General features: G+C 41.7%; 1 protein-coding gene across 12 annotated transcripts in view; it reads left to right on the top strand.

Annotated features, from left to right (window-relative positions):
* Positions 1 to 17,394, top strand: part of TEAD1 (TEA domain transcription factor 1) — a 265,123-nt gene that overhangs the window by 2,158 nt on the left and 245,571 nt on the right. The gene's annotated exons all lie outside the window — the stretch shown is intronic.

Genomic DNA, 17,394 nt, shown 5'->3' with positions numbered 1-17,394 from the left:
TTTGGGCCCAATCACATTTGAATGCTTATACGGGGCCAGACTTAGATCCAACTTTGGTAAGAATCTTTCCTCTTTAGAAGGAAACGGTAGAACTAATTACAGAGTGACTCAGGAAAGACAAATGGATTAGTTGAACCTTTGTCAACATCGAGGTTTTGAATTGTTGATAATTTTTTTTTCCGGGGAAAGGCTTATTTTTCTAATCTCACTATTTCCATAAATGGTCACAGATATTTTTGTTTAGCGTTTCTTTGTATGTGTAACTCTGCTGAACTCTCAGGTTTCAGGTTTTAAACAGAGTTTACAATTCTTTTATTTGTTGTTGGCATAAAAAAATGGACTGATAAGCAGTATCCATTACTGGTTCTTGCTGGTGGTATGAAAGTGCCAAGGCAGACCATTTTATTTTTACTTAAATGATAACTATTATTTGATCCACAGTTTTAGGGGGAATATTAGAATATCTTTTCTTTTCTTTCTTTTTTTTTACAACTTTGAAGCAAAACCAGTATGACATTTTGCCCTGACACTGAGAGGAAAAAATATATTATAGGTAAGAATCTTTGTTTAGAGTCCTCCTCTGTGTGATCTTTTGTAAGGTAGCAAATAGAACTCCAGAGAATATGCCTGAGAGATTATTAGAGATTTTTTTTTCTTTTCCCAAAACATAAACCAGGACTCACCATGACATATACTTAATAAAATTTAATTTAAAGAGGAGGGCAACCTAGCTTAGTTTGAGCCAGATTGAAATGAATTTCTCACCGAGAGGTGCTTTCTTGCATTGTGGTACAATGTGTGTGTGCTCCGCAGCAGTGAACTAATTAAACATAAGGGAGAGTTGGGATGGGGGTACAGCCTGGGGGAAGCCAGCTTTCTCCTCTGTTCCCCTTTTCTCTACCCCTCTTTTGCTTTACACAGCATGGATTCTATATTCATACACTCACTTTGGGGACTGGCATCCCTTTTATTTAGAAAAAGGACAAGCAGGTCATAAGGAAAACCAGTGTTCTGTGTTTTTGTTGCTTGCACTTCAGTCATTTGTAAACAATTTTGAATTGTGCTGGCTCTGACAATACAGAACAACAAGTATAAGAGGGCATTTCTTAAGGGGGAAATTTGGAAAGTATATAACTTGCAGTGTTCTGTCATCTGTGTCTAGATCATATTTATTGTCACATTTCAGTAAAAAAAATGTGTACAGGGACAGTTAGAGAATGTAGGTCCCAAACGTTGTTTATATAGGTCTCTGAAGAAATGAGCTGTGCCATTAACAATATTTTAAGATCTGTTGCTGCAGAAATGGATGGATATCTCTCACACACAGGGGTTGTAAAAGAGCCTGCACACTTGTGGGATTACTCTTCTCTAATCTCATGTGTTGTTACCTGTTAATTGTGAGCATAATTATACTCAAATGAAAATTGTTGTGTTTTATCACTCAGAAGGTTGGTGCAAATAACTGCATGTATGATCTAGTGTACATAAGATGACCATGTTTACACACAGATAGCAGGTAGATAACACTTTTAAAGCTTGTATTTTAGGCACCTCGTCTTGTTTCTAATAAAGAGATTACAAAAGGAAAAAAAAATATGTTGCTCAGTGAAAGCTATGCTTAGAGGTTGGTTCTGTTTAGTTATAAAATTTTGGGGGCCTGTTTTCTCCTAAGACTGAAGAATGCTGGCCAGAGCAAGTGTCCAGCTTTCTCTGTCGAACCGTAGGAAAATCAGAGCCCACCTTTCTGTTGATAAATTCGGGCATGACAGTTTCCCCCTTAGAGTTCAGTGACTGGAACAGCAGAGTACTGATGTTCTACTTCTGAACTCAGTAAGGGAAGTGTAGTATTGTAAGCTTTTTGCCCTTCGACACACTTAGACTTCCCTGCTTAGCTCTTGTGGACTCACCGATGGCTGGAATAATCTTTTAGAGCTGTGTGGTGCTTTTTCTTTTTATCTGTTGGAGACACAGATTACCCTGGGCATTGAAATTAGATCCCAATCATGTTTGAACAGTATCAGTGATGTATTTTATTCTTCCATATTCACAAAGGTGATAACATCAAGTAATACAGGTTCATGCTAAGCACTTACTGTTTCAGGGTTGGGCTTTTTGGCAAATACCAAGTTAGGGACCCCCCCCCCTTGTATTATGATTACTGGATTTTTTTTAAATGAAATCTGGGAGGTTTGGGGGCTTTCCCTATTCTGGGGTAGTTTTTTGAATGCTTGAATATTTGGACCTAAATATCTGGAGTGTTTTTGTGTGGGTTTTTATGTTGTTTTATTTCAAAGCTCTTAACTGTTGAAGAGTCCTTAATCTGTAACATACTCATCACCAGCTTCTTTGACCTTATCCCATATTTACACTCACCGTTGAAATTCAGCCATTTCTTCAGATACATTTGGACTGCGTAGTGGTACAGAATAAGAGAATTTTAAAATATGTATTTTTTTTATTTTAGTCAGAGCAAACGGGTGTGCTGAAGGGGGTAGGTTTTCAGAATGGTTTTCCTTAAAGGGTGGCTCACTCTCAGCGCTTAAGTTCTTTTGTTCACTGACTTTTTGCATGGTTGGGAGGATTCTCAAAAAATAGTTTCCATAGTCTGGGAGTCCTGGCTAACTGTGAAACCACTGGTCTCTCTTCTGATTGGATTGGGCGGGGGGTTGTTCTAAGAGGCTGTCTTTTCTGCTTTTGTGGCCGACCAAAGGAAGGCTCCATGCTGGCTGTATTATGGGCCCCTCTCTCCTCCCCCAGTTTTTTTAAAAAATCAATATTTACTACCCTGATGCAGTGCTTTCTGCCTTTTTTTTTCACATTAGTTTAAAAACTAATTAATTAAAGCTCTGTCCTAGGATTTCATTAGTAGTTTTAGTTTAAGGGACAGGGTCCAACACTGGAAAATGGGTTTCAGAGAAAAATCCAGCTTATTGATGAATAAGTTAAGTCACTGTTGTCTCCAGTGGGAAATCTGTGGTTGCTTTTAGGCATCTGACAGGTTTAGATGTATGTGTTAAGTGACTGAAACACTATTGACTGGGAATATACAACAATGACGAGTGCTGTTGTTTTTACTGATATATAAACTGAAAAACTGCTGCTAATGGTGGGAAATGTTAATTATGTGAGAACATATTGAACTTATATTCTCTGGCATGAACTTTTAAAAAAAATGCATGAACTGCACTGCTTTTTTTTTATAGGCACAGCTTTCTAATTATCATAATTCAGTTCAGCTCAGCTCTTGGACAGAGTTCAAGTGCAATCTCAATTTAACTTGAAAGGAGTTGTGTGTTTTTTTAAAACTGAGAATGTTTAAGAAAATTTGAAAAGTTCATCCAAGAATGTTGTCTGCTTAGGTGTGGGAGATTTGGGGGATGAAATGAGTGCCTTTCTGTAATAGTTAACTAGATCTGAATATTAGGAAACACTGTTTTTTCTTTTTAGCTTTGCACCTATCCAGACCTGCATCTTGTGCATTTTTGCATCACCAGATGTTATGTGTTCTGAGCTCTAACTGAAAACCAGTGTCTTTGCCTAATAGATAGTAAACTAAGAAATGAATAGTTTATTACTATGAAGGATATCATGTCTGCAAAGATAGGAACCTTTTTTAGAGAGAGTAGAAAGTAGAAAGAAATGCAGAAATCTTATGAATTCATTTGACAGAGCCACCATTAATCTTTTATACCAACCAAGCCTTTAGAAGCTGATCTCCTTATCTGGTGTCTTTACACTTTGACTTGATGGCATTTTGTAAAGGGAGTCGTCTTTGACAGCATTCATTCCAGTGTCCAATGTCCTTTAGGTTTCCTATGATCTTACTGTCTTTTCAAAGAAAAAAAAAGTTAATGAAGCCCAGGCCCCAAATCCTCTGTGGAATCGATTTTAAGTGGAAGAAAGAACAAGGCTGGACCGTCCTACTCTCCAACTCTCTCGTCTGGCCTCACTTCTACTGCTAGAATGCAAAGGGAGCCCGCGGAAACCAAATGACTTCATTTGCTCTGGCACTTCAGAGCCGAATTCACTTCCATGGTGGTGAAATAAAAGGAGCCAAGTGTTTTAAATAGCCACTCCCCAAGGCCCGCCCGCCCCAGTGTTTTGAGAAAAGCTCATTGTCTGCTTGCAGCCCTAGCCGGGAGCCTGCTTACCTCCCCCTCCCCCACCAGGCAGCTCCAGTTCTGAAGTTGACATCTGGTTTTCTCTCTGTTCACCTGATGTGTACCCATTCACGCGCACACATGAAGTGTGCCTGCGTGTGTCTGCAGGGAACACCTATTTTTGACATTGAATATATGTGTGTGTTTGAAGTCTCTCCTGGGATAGGGGGAGGCCCAGAGTTAATAGCACAAAATAAAATGTAAACACAGTAGCCGCCTGCATGCCACTGCTGCTGGGCTTCTGTCCGATGGTGCTTTCTGGGTAGGCGTGCCTATTGTTGCAGCAGCAACAGGCGGCAGAAGTTGGGGCACCATATGGCGGATGTGGGCCTCAGATAAGCTGTCTGGTAATTTAGCTTATCAATAGCATTTTGATATGCTTCATTTTCAGATCACCCATCACCATGGCCGGGGGTGTCATGGGGGCCAGCTGATTCCAAAAACTATTGAAGCCATTGTGAGCAATGCTTCCTTTGGTGGAATCTCTTTCAGCCCTTTCTCCCTCTCTGCCTTTTCATCTGAAAGCCTTTGGGAGACAATGGTGGTTAGAGTGGGAAAGGGCACCATCAGCTAGGGGAACCATCAGTCCCTAGCCCCCACCCTGTCTTGAAATCTGGGACACTTAGAAGAACTCATCAGGTATTTTCATTGAGTGGAAAACAGAAAACAAACTACTTAGTTGCATTTCATACTGGTAGAGCCAAGAAGTTCCCATAATTCAAAATTTGCTTTTGTTTTAAATACTGGAGAGATAAGGCTGATATTGTTCTTATTTTGATAAAACATTTCTAGTTTTGCTGTGCATTAAAAATATGTCCCCCATTTTCTTTTACCTTTGAATTTTATCTTAATCATAATATGTAAAAATGATTAGCATCTACGTAACTGGATATCAGAGGATGTGTTATCTGTGATTTGGAGGCAAGAGTCAGCTTCCTTCCTGACTAGGGATTGTTAAACATGGAAATGTTTCTAGAAACCTCAACTCAGAGGCCAGGTGAAGCTAAAGCAAAACTAAAATCTGTTCCACTATGAATAGAGGGAGGGGGGCAGGTGGGTGACAACTCTTGATTAAGTTGCCAGAGCCAACTCAGATGTTTTGCACATAGTAGGTGGCTCTGTGGAAATTTGATGATGTACATGACCATGTGCTTATCAGCAAATATTGGGTGTCCCTGGTATGTGCCAGGCGCTGGAGGAGCCAGGGTAAGACCGTCTGCCCTTTCCCAACCCACCCTCCCTGCACATTGTCTTTCAACTTAACAGGCCCCTCACCTTTCCCAGATTTTGACTTGGGGTTAGTAATTGACAGTACCTGGGTCTTTTTACATGGCTAATTCAGGATGGTTCTGACTCAAACCCAGGGCAGCCTCGCTCTGCTCCTGCCCCCGGATCCTCTGCCACACCAGTGGTTCCCACCTGACGCTGTGCTTGGCAGCCACCACGGAGCTCTCAACAGCCTGGCCATCCCCCCTGAAGACTTAGGAGGGCTGCGGGAGGCGCAATGTTTCCGTTTTTCTAAGAGAACCTATTGTGGTGTTCACCTCTGATTGGGAACCATTGCTCCTAGGTACTCTAATTTTTTTGTTAATCCTCACCCGAGGATGTTTTCCATTGATTTTTTTAGAGTGAAAGGGGTGGGGAGAGACAGAGAGAGAAGAAGCATCAATGTGAGGGAGACACATCAATTGGTTCCCCCCCACCCCCTGCACATGCCCAGGGATCGAGCCTGCAACCCAGGTAACGTGCCCTTGACTGGAATTGAACCCTGGATCCTTCAGTTTGAGGTGCAACGCTCTACCCATTGAGCCAAACCGGCTAGGGTGATACTCTAATTTTTATCCTTAGATTGAATCAGATAAAATGTGGCCATCCCTCCTAACTCTTGAGTTGGGATTTTCCTCCCCCCTATATTTGTGAGGCGATGTACCAAAGAACATATACTGAATCTTTTGTTTTTATTTATTTTTAATTTACCTTTATTGTTGAAAGTATCACAGATGTCCCCTCCCCCTTTTTCTTTTTGGGGCAGAGGAGACAGGAAGAGATTAACCAAAGAACTTATATGCATGCATATACTGAATGTTTATGGAATTCACAAAGATGTTCTTGGTTGATTTTAAAGCTACAACTGCACAAAAATGAGGTCGCAATTGTGAGAAGCAATAAAATGTGTAGAGCCACCTTTTTTGTGCTCAGCTTTCATCTGTTACCCCTTGGGAGTGTAGCAGTTGTTTCCAGATGTGATAATAGAGGCCTGTGTCAGGCTTGCTGGGGAAGGGTTTAAAGACTAATTCTTACCTGGCTGCTTGTAGAGGTGTTTTTATTGTTTGAGTAGTGGGGATGCTGTCTCAGCTGCTCTCTGAGCTCCTTAGATGGTATCCCTTGACACTGCAGAGTGAGGTGGTAGGATGGGTGATCCTGACAGCAGCCCAGAGATGAACCCGCTGCTGATAAACCATATGTGGCTTTTCATTCTTTCTTTTTTCTTTCCTCCACCTTTGGATTCCTTGAAATCCAGATGCTCCCAGTTCTGCATATTACTTCTACTTGCCCCTGGACATTTAAACATTTACAGGTGCTCCTGTGTGCCAGGGTTTTGGTGATAAGTAAAAGATGGCCAATGAATGGTGATCAGTAAGATTTACAGGAAGAAAAACAGGCATGTAAAGAGATCATCACAGTCCAGTGGAGAAACAGTATATCCCATGTTCCATGAGTTCCAAGATGCAAACTTTTCCCGTATTTGAACATATCCTTCAATTCTGACTGACCAGGCCATGGTCACCATCCATGAAGTGGTTGCACATGCTCATCAAAGCTTGTAGAACAAATGCAGAATGCTTTTGTCATGGGGCGATAGTGTGTGGAGCAGCATGGATATTTGTCTCCTTGAGAAGTTGTTTTAGGTATGTCTTATCCAGTTTATTTTGCTTATACTTTCCTCTTTATGTCTGCACAAGATTGACATACTTAAAAGGTTTAAGTATGCATAAAATATGATTTATAAGTGATACAGAAATACTCTGGGATGGTTTGTTTTGCAACAACATTAATATATATATATATATATATATATATATGTATGTATGTATGTATATTTTATTAATCCTCACCTGAGGATATTTTTCCATTGATTTTTAGAAAGAGTGGAAGGGAGGGGGAAAGACAGAGAGAGAAACATCAATGTGAGAGAGACTCATTAATAGGTTGCCACCACACGTGCCCTGACCAGGGCCAGGGATTGAGCCTGCAACCGATGTATGTGCCCTTGACCAGAATTGAACCCGAAACCCTTCAGTTTGCAGGCCAACGCTTTATCCACTGAGCCAAACTGGGTAGGTGCAACAATATTTTTAAAAAAATAGGTTTTATTGATTTTAGAGAGAGAGAGAGGAAGGGACAGGGACAGAGAGATAGAAACACCCATGAGAGAGAAACATCACTGATGGGCTATCTCCTGCACATCCCCTACTGGAGATGGAGCTAGCAACCTGGACATATGCCCTGACTGGGAATCGAACCAGTTACCTCTTGGTTCATGGGTCGAGGCTCAACCACTGAGCACACCGGCTGGGCACCTTATTCGGACTCTTGGCTCAGCCACTTACTAGTTCTGTGGCCTCGGTCAAATTACATTGGACCTCCTTTCTCGAACTTAATTCCTTCTGGAAGGCTGTTCGAGAAGTGATTTGCTCAAAAACGGAATCATTTTTTCCCCATTAGAAATAATATACATTGAATTAATCCATCCCAGACCCCCAAATGATTCTCTGTTTTAACCTTTCTTATATACAATACATGTCTAATGTACTGTTTATAAATAAACACTTCTTTTCTTAAATATATCAAACCACCCCATACTAGCCTTAAACAAATTTTTCATATATCACTACCTCAGAAATACTACTTTTTCTTTATCCAGTCAACAGTTTTTCTACCTATTCAAGTGCCTGTGATTGTTGTTTTGTGAACACTTTCACACCCTTAGCAACATTAACACTCTTTATGTTTTAAAATTGTGCTAATCATCAATTTCACCAGCAATAAAAGCATTCTCTCCTTTGTTGCCTGTGAGACACCTTCTGTCATGCTGAGGTATCAGCATGAAAGGGTTGTCAGGCTGAAAACTGAAGTTTTGGCTTGACAACCAAGACATTTTTTTTTTTCCTGTGGACAACTTGGTTGAGAACTGAATTGTTCGAAATGGGAGACGTTCAAGAATCGAGGTTTGACTGTACCTCCTCTCTCAGCCTCGGTGTCCCCATTTGGAAATCCCGATAGAATGCCTCCTGTATGCCTGACATTTAGTAAGTGTTCAGTAAATGACAAATTCAGATATTATCTTGCCTACCACATCTTCACAGATTTCCTGCCAGGTCAGCCTGGACAGGGATTCTGGAGGAACACCCAGGGCTGAGGCGGAGTTACTTAGAAGAACCGAGGTCTCAGGCAAATGGACTGAAATCCAGGGGAGGCTGGTGCATCCCATAAAGTCCTGGACCATTAATCACTTTGAACCACACTTCCCCTGTTGATAAAGTGGAGGAAATCCATCAGTAAATACATCATATTTGAGGTCATTCTTTGCCAAATCGTAGTACGAATCAAATGGAAATGCTTCTGAAAAAGTGGGTTTGATGTACCTTCATCTACGCAAAAGGAAACCGTTTTCTTAGGTTCTTACTTAGGAACCGTGCTCCTAACTTTGGGATTGGGTTCTAAAAGTTCTTCTCTAAGGTGGTTGAAAGGAACACTTTACAGAGAAATTGTGCTTAGAGCCCTGGGCCTGCTGGCAGCACCCTTGAGGAGTTCCTTTCTGTTGGTGGTGTGAGGGCATTAAGCTTCAAGTGGGAGAGAGAACTAGAGGCAGAGAGGAGCCACCTCACCTTTAGAGAGAGTGGAAGGGAGGGGCGAGACAGAGAGAAACACCCACGTGAGAGAGACACATCCTTTGGTTGCATCCCACAGGCGCCCCGACAAGGGCCAGGGATCAAGCCTGCAACCGAGAATCGAACCCGGGCCAAAGCTCTATCTGTCCACTGAGCCAAACCGGCTATGGCTCCTGCACTTCTTAATACCTGCTTAGTGCAAGCTGCTCCTTCACTTGTCTGTGCCCTCAGTTTCGTCATCTGGAAAATGGGGATGACGTTATCTATCTAGAAGCGTTGTGGTAAAGTTTAGTTAAAAGCTAGCTCATTGTGGCTGCTATTAAAACCCCCAGCCACCCTGCTCCTCCAAGTAGGTACTCCAAGCTCAGGAATTAAGTCTTTGCTTTGCCACTCCCAGCAGGCTCTTTGCTTTGGGTCTTAAACATAATTTACATAATAATTAACACTTTTATGCGAATGGTAGCCCCGCCCTTTGCCAATGTATTTGCATATGTAAGAGCATGTTTGTTAATCTAAGATGAGTGTCTACTTGGGTTAGTACCCTGGGTAGAGTGGGTAGAGACCTACTTTTTCACTTGGAAGCCTTAAGTGGGCTGTAGGTCTGCTTAGATCCCCAGCTACACTTCAGTGTGGGTCAGCGTCCCCTCCTTTGTCGACCCGGGCCACTCCCTGCTATTGCTTTGAGTACTTAAGATGGTTCTGAGCCAGGGCTGGAGAACACATCTATTGTCTCTTAACACAATATGTAGAACTAATGTGGTTTCCCAGTCTTTAAGTTAAAAATTACTGAGGAATGAGTGAACTTGTTGGGGGTAGGGGTTTTTGGAGGCAGCTAGCTGAAGAAGGAAGAAAGGTTGATTTAAAATATATATGTAAAATGGGAGCTTTTTTTTTCTTTACAAAGAATGATTCTAATGGTGTGGAATGACTCTCTCCTTAGTGATAGATGTTGACTGTGCTAACCACCCGTGTAGCTTTTACTTTAAACCAACGGTTCTCAACCTGTGAGTCGCGACCCCTTTGGGGGTCAAATGACCCTTTCACAGGGGTTGCCTAAATACATCTTGCATATCAGATATTTACATTAAGATTCATAACAGTAGCAAAATTACAGTTATGAAGTAGCAACGAAAATAATTTTATGGTTGGGGGTCACCACAACATGAGGAACTGTATAAAGGGTCGCGGCATTAGGAAGGTTGAGAACCACTGCTTTAAACAGTCCAAAAACTAAAGTCATGAAGAACAAACTAGATCATGAGACCACAAGTCAACTATTGAATCTGATTTATAAACTGATTTAAGATGGGGGCAAAAGGAAACTCAGAGTCAGGTTAATTTATACCTCACATTTCAGGCTGCGCTCTGCCCGGCTTTTTCTTAATTTCAACTTGGTCTTTCTGGTTCCTCTGTCCTCCCACCAGATGCTGTCTCCCTCATAATGTCTGTTTGTGGCATTTTTTATCCATTTGCATTTTCGAAAGGGTTGTCTTTACTGTTCCTTGTGGCTGTGTAGAGGCTTGCCTGGAACAGGCCTGGCTTAGGCTTCTTGTCTCGGCGTAATCCTTAATAATTAGCGCCCCCCTTTACTCTCAAATGTCCGGTCGACGGTAAACTACATGGTCATTCTACTAATAGGAAACTGTTGAGGAAACTGGCTGGCTCCCTTTAATTAAGCAGAATGGAGAGAAAATCCGGGCAGGAGGCCTTTGTAGTGGCCTGGTGTTGAGCTCTTGACAGTATTATTCTTGAAGGAGTGTCCCATGCTGTTGTGAGCCTGGAGCTACAACAGAAGGGAATTTCAGAGAACAACTTGTCCTATAAACATGTGCTAGTTTCAACCGAATTGTTCAGAATCCTCAGCTATTCTGAGGATCAATTCCTAACGTATGAAAAAAATATTTTTTTTCTCATCATTCATAGGAATGATTCAGCATCGGTTCATTTCCTTTTTGACTAGCAAAGTGTAATTTAGGAAGCTTTTCCCAGTGGAATTTTGAAAGGTTTGTAATTGGAATTTGGGGCATTTCTGATGATGATGTTGAACCTGTGGTCTCAGCGCTCTTGACTGTCTTTGGTTTCAAACTCGCTTATCTGTGTTCTTTGGGAGACTGTGTAAAGATGCCCGATGGTGTGCCTGAATACATACGGCAGGGGAAATGGAGTGGGATTTTAGGAATTAAAGAAATTTTATTACTTTGCCTAAAACCAAACGTAATTGTAACAGCATGCCTCAGTTCCAGGTGGATCTCTTGATACCACTATGTATTGAGTTATTTTATCCATGGTTTAAGCAATAAACCATGGGAAAGTGTTGCTGATACAGTGGCATCTGGGCTTTGCTGTTGAGCGCCTGGAGAACTGTTTCCTTGTTGGGGCAGTTCATTTGGGAGAAGGCCTTTGAAAGTCCTCTAGGGACTGGGATCTAGGTCCTCCACTTCCAACGGTGGGGAAGCAAGGCTTTGTTGGACAGCCTCTGCTATTGGCTTTCCCTGGGACTTTGGGCAAATTGTTTGAAAATCTTTGGTTTCCCTTTCTGGGAAAATGATACTTATGGGCCATCTGCCCCTCTAGCCTGCTTTTGAGCTGAGTTTTAGATTAAAGAGATAAAATGTGAGTGCCTTAGGCAGAAAAGTCTTGGAGAATTACCTTGTTATCTGAGTCATCCCATCCACCACCCTGCACTATCCTCCCCAAACTAGATATTGTGGAGGAGGTGCAAGTCTTCTGAGTTCACGCCATAACTTTTCTTTTAGTGGCACTAATTCCTTGGGCCACTCTGGGAGAGTTTGGATAAGAAAGGAAGGCTTATAGGTCATATTCTGCCTTATGCCCATTCTTCAGCATTACCTTTTTTTTTTGGAACCTAAGAGCTCCATTTTTAGTTGAAGAAAGTGAAGCTCAGAGAGGTTTAGTAATCTGCCCCAGGTCCCACAGCCTGTGTGACAGGGCCAGATTTAAAGCCAGTTCCTAGATTGTGTGACTTCACAGCTGCCAGGCTAACAGAAGTCTGTTTATTAAGTCACCTCGGTTTTATTGTGTCATTGAATGGATTTAAGATTGATTATGACATTGAAACAAAGGTAGACTTCCCCTCACTTGGAGTATCTGTCCAGAAAAGGCCAAGTACACAAAGGTACACAAAGCACAAAAAGCACAAAGTATTTTGTGTTCTTGGTGACCCATTTTACTCTATCTTCAGAACAAACATGTGGCTAAGGTTCTAAAACTCTGGGTGTGACTCAGTCAAGCTTTTCCCACTCTAGTCATTCATCTTCCTGAGAAGGGGCAAGATTCACCTTTCCCTTTTGGGTTCAGATGTCAAAGACTGTAATACCCTTCACCTCTCAGATTGGTTGTACTAGCCATTGAAAATGTGAGGGTGCCGAAACCGGTTTGGCTCAGTGGATAGAGCGTCGGCCTGTGGACTGAAAGGTCCCAGGTTCGATTCCGGTCAAGGGCATGTACCTGGGTTGCGGGCACATCCCCAGTGGGAGATGTGCAGGAGGCAGCTGATCGATGTTTCTCTCTCATCGATGTTTCTAACTATCTCTCCCGTCCTCTCTGTAAAAAATCAATAAAATATATTAAAAAAAAAAAAAAGAAAATGTGAGGGTAAGCCTACTACTAATGAGGGGGCTGGGTTGATCCAGGCTGCTTTATAGGGGTGTGTGTGTGTGTGTGTGTGTGTGTGTGTAGGGGTTGGGGGCTGATGTGGTTTTGAAGCTTGGAACTGGACCTACCAGTTTATCTGGTTTTTCTTTGGAATGTGCTCTGTTGGCAGGCTGTCAGAATAAGTTAGCCCCCTCTACCTCCAGGAAGGTTTGGATATGGAAATGACTCACGCTGCGGGTAGGGTTTAGGCATATGACCTTGACTTCACTCCATGATAGTGGGAGTGCTGGGAACCTAAGAGATGGGGTGAATTTCTGTCCTTGCCACCCAGGTGTCTTGGGCTCTGTCTTAGGCTGTGATATGTGATGGGCAGTGGTAGGGGCGCCGGGTAGAAAGGAGTTAACTGCTTCCTCAGAGCCCTTGATAATCAGGCCTCTAAAAAAAGGCATTAGGGGCTTTGAAATGGGATTGCTAATGGGGTTGACATCACGGTGGCTGGTGTTTCGTGGAAGGCAGTGGGCTGGTTGCTACTGTCTTTTCTTCTGTCCACCCAGCTCTGGTCACTCTGGGACTTGTGCCCGCGTATTCCCCTCCTTCTCAGGACGGGTCCCTTTCTTAGACTTTCTCCACTGACTTTCTGCTATTGGCCATTTTGGTGTTGACCTAACTTTGTATAGTTCTCTAGTGCTTGATATATTTAGTAAAGTAGCCTGAAAGCATGGCTTTGAAGTCAGACCTGAGTTCTGCTTATTGGCTGTGATAGCAGGTAAAATATTTTAATCTCTTTGGGACTCCATTTCCTCATCTGAAAAATGAAGAAAATAATAATACCTCCAGAGTGTGAGTTTAAAGTGAAATGTGAGGAAATATGGTAAGTGGCCCACAGTGAGTATCTCTGTTTGCTCCCCCAACCCGCATTCTGAAGTCTCCTGCTTCCTCTGCCCTTTGTTTCTCCATCCAAGATCCTGAGGGTTTGTCCCAACTAGACTGGACTAGCCTGACAGGAGCTCCTTTATTTGCTTTTTTCCATCTTTCTCCTTTGGGTTCAGTTTTAAGCTGGATTTCCTGCTCTGTTATTTTTCTCCCTTTTCCTTCAGACTATTTTTGCCTTCATGTTTTTACACACACAGTTGTACGCGTGCCCTCCACTTTTCATACTTTCTCCTCCGCTCTTATCACTTTGAGATTTTAGAGCCTGCCTCTGCAGCTCCCCGAGTTTCACCAAAAATGGTCATCAGTAAAGCGGCACTTCTCAACCCTGCTCTCTTTAACACTGGAGAGCATTGGCTCTTTTGGATTATAGCATTACCAGCCCTCTTAAAAGTTGCTACTATTTTGAAAAGACAGAACTCATTCTGTTTCTCATAAATTTGTGGAGTCACCCACATTCCACCCACTTGTCTGTTTGTCCTTGAGGATCCTCTTTAATTTTTCTGAACCTCAGTATCCTTACCTGTAAAATGGACATAGCATTGTCTTCCTTGTGGGTTAACTGAGGGCCAGCACATGCCTGGCAGAGAGCAAGTGTCCCATAAATGTTAGCTGCTGATGTGATTATGATTGCGATTACCGTTCCCCAGCAGCCATGAATTTGAGTGCCAAATGCCTCTTCCCATAGCATCTTTCTCTCTCTTTGAAGGAGGGGGCCAGGATTGCTGTCTACTTTTAATTTTAGGTTTTCACAAGTTTTATTATGGAAAAATTCAGCACAGTAGAGGGTAATGAGCCCCCATGGGACCACCATCACTTAGCAGTCGTCATAAAATCATGGCTATTATTGTTTCTTCTAAACCCCATCTCCTCTCCCAAATGTAATACCACTTCATCTGTAATTTTTTTTGGTACGTATTTTTAAAAATATGATTCTTAAAAAAACAACCACCACCAAGTACAATATCATAGGAACATTTTAATAATTCCTTAATATCAAATACCTAGTTGCTGTTAAAATTTCTTTGATTGTCTCATAAATGTTTTCCCACAGTTGGTTTGTTCAGTTCAGGTTCCAGACAAGATCAACAGGTTATATTTGGTTAATATGTTTCTTAAAAATCTTTTAAGGCCTCTCCTCTTGCCTTTTTTTTTTCTTTCTTGCAGTTGATTTGTTATTTAAAAAGCCTCATTGTTTCTCTTGTAGAGTTTTCCTCATTTTGAATTTTGCAGTTGCATTCCCATGTCCTGTTTATCATATTCTATCTTCTGAATTTCCTATAAATGGGGATTTAGATCTAGAAGCTTGATCTGATTCAGGTTATTTATTTATTTATTTTTTTGGACAGGAATATTTTATAACTAGCGTTCCACCAGGAGGCCCCTAATGTGTAGTTGCCTCATCTTTGTGATATTAGCAGTCATTGATTTATGATTTCTGCTTATGTCTTTTATTTCCTATGTGTCACTTGTAATATTCCAATTCTCTCATTCCTTTTTCATTTATTAGCTAGAATACTCTTTTTATTGTTATTTTTTCCACCTTATAATTCTGTTTTTGAAGCCTCACAGATTTGTACAGATAATCAAAATGAAAGAGGATAGGCTACATTTGAGGAAAAGAAGAGGCTAAGGCTCATTAAGCTTATGCTTGGTCTTAATCCTTGCCATAGTTCTGGTGGTAGATATTTCTATGATCTCTATTTTCCAGGTAAGGCTGGAGGAGAGAAGTGGCTTGTTCAAGATTATAGGTCAGAGATTCTGTTTCTTCCAACTTTGGTCCACCCTAGTGGTCACTAGAGATGAGAGCTAAAAGCTGCACAAAGATGAGACCCATCCAAGGTTTGCAGCCTGGTCATAGCCTTAAGCCATGGCAAGAGTCGTCCCTCTTCTCTGCCACCAGACACCATGCTCCTACAGCCGGCTCTCCTCTTTACCACTTCTGGGTGTTCAAGTACCTGGCTTTATCAGTTAGGTTAAGCTAAAGTAGGATCCACTGTCTTATTCACTACTGTCCCCAGGACCAAGCACCATGATGAGTGAATCCTACTGTGATTGGCTGCCTCCTAAGTGATGTCCCTCTCTAAGTATTTAAGCCTGAGTACAATACAATCCAAGTACTTAATGGTGGATATTAAATAAAAAAGAGGAACGGGAAAGGGATAAAGAACAGATACATTAACTAAAAGGGGGAAATTAATACCAGAATTTCAGAGCAGAGCTGCACTGCAATCAAGAATTTCTTGAGGGGCTCTGTGCTCGGCAGTTCCTCAAGTCTAGGAGAAGACAAGAGCCTAAGGCTCCCTCCAGAAAAAATAAGTGACCTTTACTCAGCAGCTGGGAGTGACCTTTACTGCAGACCAACTGGCTGCCTGGATCCAACTATGGAATCTTTTGTCAGTTTTACCGTAAGATCAGATGCTCTTTTGTAGGCTGCCTCTTCCCATGAGCTGGTGGGCACCTGAAGCCTATGGTTTGATTCTCACTCTCACCTCATTACAAAAAGATGAGTGTGTGTGACAGTGGATTATGTGGACAGTGTAAACTTCAGATAGAAATTGGAAATAAGGGATCTGGCTTGCCTCAATGCGAGGAAAAACACCATAAAACCAGAATCACACTTAAAGTACATGGTTGAGAAATCCAAAGTGTAAAATCCATGACCTGCCATTATTACATCAACATTAAAAAAAAAAGATCATTTAAACAAAAAGTTTGATATTTACAACTGAGAATAAAAATACAGGATTTATAAATACATAAATATTCATGAATACTTTTACAATGATAGCTCCTGGGAGAATGAGACCTTTTAAAATGCCACTTTCATTCCAGCTACCTCTTTCCTACATGTTGGTAATACCAGGGGTCTTAAGAGAGCTTCTGTGGTCAAAGCTACATTCATCCTGGCCTCCCTACTGGCCTGTAGCTGATAATGAAAATGTGATGCATCTTCTGCCTTAGCTTTGATGCTTTTTCATTAATTCACTTCTGGTAGTAAACGGCAGGTTTTCCACTCCAATTCCGTCAGCCATTTCCATCACTTTATCTAAAAAGTCTTCGTTATAACTGCAACCCAGGAAGAGGTGGTTGGCCCAGACCAGAGGGACAGCAGCTGGTCCAGGCGGCACAGGATGAATTCTAAGCGGGCCTTCCATTTAAACAAGGGGTAGACAAGCATCACTAAAGTCTTCTGTGAAGCCTAAGTTATCATGAGGTTTGGCCTTTGAGGTGGGAGTCAAACCATGAACTGTCCATGGGGAATTCTTCAATTTGGCCTTTTTCTTAAGAGAGAAAAGGACAAGATGACAAGCACAGGCATGGAAGTGGCAAACGAGAGTCAACCGGGCCAGCATGAAACAAGTGTGCCACCTGCCTGACTACTGCAACAGGGGTTAGAACAAGCATAATGTATCTGTTGTAATGTTGCTATTAGACTTGCTTTTAGTAATTCCTGTCTTTGCACACTTGTTTCCTTGCACACTTTCTCTTAAGAAAAAGGCCAAATTGAAGAATTCCCCATGGACAGTTCATGGTTTGACTCCCACCTCAAAGGCCAAACCTCATGATAACTTAGGCTTCACAGAAGACTTTAGTGATGCTTGTTCTACCCCTTGTTTAAATAACCAGAAGGTGAGAAATTTCTTATTACCTCTCGGAGCCATGCAGACGGCAAAGTGTAGTTTGATGACATTGTTGGGGTCATTTGCACACATCTGTTTGAGTAAATACTTAAGTGTTATACCTTCCTCTCCTGAAGTGTTTAAAATAGAGTATATTTAATTTTCTAGTCATTT

The sequence above is a fragment of the Myotis yumanensis genome, unplaced genomic scaffold, assembly GCF_028538775.1.
Source record: "Myotis yumanensis isolate MYYU_CA2020_CCGP unplaced genomic scaffold, mMyoYum1.0.hap1 SCAF_10, whole genome shotgun sequence".
NCBI classification, from domain to species: Eukaryota; Metazoa; Chordata; class Mammalia; order Chiroptera; family Vespertilionidae; genus Myotis; species Myotis yumanensis.
The sequence above is the reverse complement of the archived record's forward strand: the minus strand, read 5'-3'. Positions and strand labels throughout refer to the sequence as shown.